Below are 3,435 nucleotides of genomic sequence, written 5' to 3' on the forward strand. Positions count from 1 at the left end.
GGGTAATAGCTTATTCCAGATTTCAGTAAACTACGATTGCATCAGTCATTTCTGGAAACATGGAAACAGAAGTAGCACCTGTCAGTATGGGGAGAGGGCATTTTTCATGACTCATTACCCAAAGCCAAGGCAGCCATCTGGGTTGGGTAATGTTTCAGCAGAGTTTGCTTCTGAGTCCTGTTTACATTCACAGCTTCTGCGGACTTCAGAGCATTCACATGGCTCTTCTTATGTGAGGAGTATTTCAGAGGATAGAGATAATGCTTCTTGCTTTGTTCTTTACAAAGAAAAATTCTCTAAAGTTGTGGTACTGAGCTGCAGGGAGCCTGTTCTCACTCAATCTGCTCCACAGAGAACTAATTTTTTTCATCAACACTCAGGAAATTCACTACACAAAAAGCTGGTGTGGGCAAGTTCCTGTGGGGCACTTTGGAACTCTAGCACTGAAGGCAATGGATGTCATGTCTTCTTAGGTGGATCTGATGACAGGAGTTTGAAAAGTATGGTTTGGAAATTATACTGAACCTCATAAAATTAGACAAGGCTTACTTATTAGACGTATTGAAGGGGCACCTGCGGTTTCTTCCTGCTTTTCCTTACTGCTTTGGAAAAAGCTGAAAAACCCTTTATTTTCTTTCTCTTTCATAATGTCCAGGTTCTGGAATGTCTGGCAGAACTCTGCTGATGTGCATGGCATACCATTCTTTTGGTCCCAGGTCATTAAGAGATGTTGTTGAGTAAAGAGTCTCCTGAGTTTGATAACCCTTCCACACCACAACACAGTGTTGATCAAACTCACAATCGCTACATATAAAGGGGACAAGGTCCTGCAGTGACATGTGAGCTAATCCTTGCTATTGTCTGCTGGGTTTTTTTTTCTTTGAAACTTCACAACAACTGTATCTCCACGAAAAGTAAAGACAACACATTTCTGAACTTGCGACGAAGGAGGGCAAATGGTAAAAACCAGATATCATTTAAAACTGTTCCATCTCAAGTTTACCAAAGAACCTGTGAGATTGTTAAGAGGTACAGACAGTGCAAAAAAGGGCTTCCTTATAGATACAGAAAATCAAACAGCAAAGAAGCATCAACAGTATTCCAAATAATCAGAGTAAAATATCCCTCATCATTTCACTTAGCCTTAAGGCAAAATTTTTATTCCACCAGATTTTGGGTCAGCAGTCTCATGGAGTTGTTTCTCAACTAAAAAGAGTTACGGAAATCTTGATCAACACACTGGAAAGATCTGAATATTGTGCAAGTAAGGACATCAGAAGCCTGTCCCCAAGAGTCTGTCCTTTGGAGTGGGAGCGTAGGGAGTTTGAGGTGCCTGGTGCTGTCTTTCTGTGGGGCTCAGAGGTGGTCCTTCTTCACAGAAGTCACAAATTCTGACCTTTAGTTGGTTGCAGACCCTTCAGACAAGTATCAGAGTAAAACAAAACTATCTGCCAATGGACAGATACCCTTTTTTTTTTTTTTTTTTTTGCTCATTTTACAAAAGATAAAATTGGAGTACACAGAAGTTGAGTAGCTTGCCCAGGGTCACAGAAGTAATACGCAGAGTCAAGAATTCCCACCAGGCAGCCTGCTTCCTACACTGTAATCCCAAACTACTAAGTGGAAGATGCACCCCTTCATTCACACACACACATGCACACACACGCATGCTATATGCTGGTGTTCTTGGCAAAGCCATTTACCTTCTGAGCAAAGTCAGAGAAGCCCTCCCTGTCTTAATCAAAACCCCTCCCTCTGGCATTTTGAGGTGCTGCTGCAATATGCCTGCCTCAAGTAAGCCCCATGGGGCCCATGGTTTGACACTGTCTTGCCAGATTTGGCTGGAGCAAATTTAACTCCGAGGTCAACCCCTGTGAATACGGGGGCTGAGACAAGCTCCCTGTTAGCCATGTGGTACCTTTTGTACACATGAGAAAAAGCACCCCTTTGGGGGTGTGGGTGATTTTTATAAAGGTATCTCATCTGCCCCCTATTGAGATATAAGACTTGTTTGAAGTTTTCTTAAAATTGATCACGCCTCCCACAGTGTCCTCCTATTACAGGTGTAGGGCTCTTTTTTGATCCAAAATTGTTGGCTTTAAAATACCTTCTCGGGCTTCCTAGGTGGCGCAGTGGTTAAGAATCCGCCTGCCAATGCAGAGGTCACGGGTTCGATCCCAGCTCCAGGAAGATCCCACATGCCTCGGAGCAACTAAGCCCGTGTGCCAAAATAAATAAATAAATAAAATAAAATACCTTCTCCACTTCCAACATTCCAACTGGAGTATCTGGCTTAGAGAGAGATAACTGAGGTTGTTTATAACTCAGCAGATCAACCATGCAGCCTGAAGGACTTAATGAGGTTGTGCATACAGGACTATCAACAAGTCTACTACCTGGAAGAGTAGTAGATTCGATAATACTTCCTGTAGAGAGGCCAATGTCTTTATCACCTTCCCTTTCTGTTCTATGATGAAAGGAGATTTCACAGAGCTGTCAACTGAAGAATCAACTATTCGGTCTCAGAGGATTGTTCTGAAGAGCATGTTTCATTTTTCTTTGAAAACCATTAGTATGTCTCTTGGTAAGGCTGCATCTCTGATGCACAAAGTTGAACTCTGAGACTTCTAGCGGCAAAACCCAAATGGTAATGAGAAGACACAGCAGTCTTCCTCTGCAGTGGCTGTGGGCAGGGGATGGGGCTTCAGGGGCGGAGGTGAGACGTCCTGTGGTACTCAACAGTCATTGTGGTACTCGTGGTACTCAACAGCCCCTCGCCCTGCAGGTGTCTGCGGACGTCCTCTCTCCTCCTACTCATCCCTTCTGGTGTCTGCTAGCTTTAAGTCCCCAAACCCGATCTGAAGAGGGGAAGTTGCAGCTTCTCGGTAGCACAGCTCAGAGCCTAAGGTTCTCACACGCTTGCAAGGCACTTCGCAGCCTTCCCCGCCCCCCACCCTTCAGCATTTTCCTACTGGGAACTCAAAACCTGTCCCAACTCCTCTGACCATAACTCGGAAGTGGGGGCAAGACTGGTTGTGTGTCGGCAAGGGAGGCATCGGCCCAGAGGGAGGGTTAAGCTGTTAGGGGAGGTCACTGGTGACCCTGATAGGAGTAGTTTTGGTGAAGTGGTCGAGAAAAATAAAGCCACCATAAACAAACCAAAACAGACATCCAGGTGGGGTCAAGAAAGAGACTAGGAGGAAAGTGAAGAGCGGATTATAGACAACTCCTTTGAAGACGAATGCTGTAAAAGGAGCACCAAAATAGCTGAAAATTGTAACGTTACAGCACAATTGTGATTAAAGCTGTTTCACTCAAAGGGATCCTTAATTTTAGTTCTAGACACTACTTTTTCTTAACTTATTTAGTAATTAAGTCAGCTAGCTTGAAACCATTGACTGTTTTATTCTTGCCAAAGAGCCAAGCTCTTAGGTA

General features: G+C 44.0%; 1 pseudogene; it reads right to left on the reverse strand.

The window, feature by feature from the left end:
• Positions 1-228: 228 nt before the first annotated feature.
• Positions 229-839, reverse strand: LOC130834037 (cordon-bleu protein-like 1; annotated as a pseudogene).
• Between the last annotated feature and the right edge of the window lie 2,596 nt (positions 840-3,435).

Source organism: Hippopotamus amphibius, chromosome 12 (genome assembly GCF_030028045.1).
Source record: "Hippopotamus amphibius kiboko isolate mHipAmp2 chromosome 12, mHipAmp2.hap2, whole genome shotgun sequence".
Taxonomy (NCBI): domain Eukaryota; kingdom Metazoa; phylum Chordata; class Mammalia; order Artiodactyla; family Hippopotamidae; genus Hippopotamus; species Hippopotamus amphibius.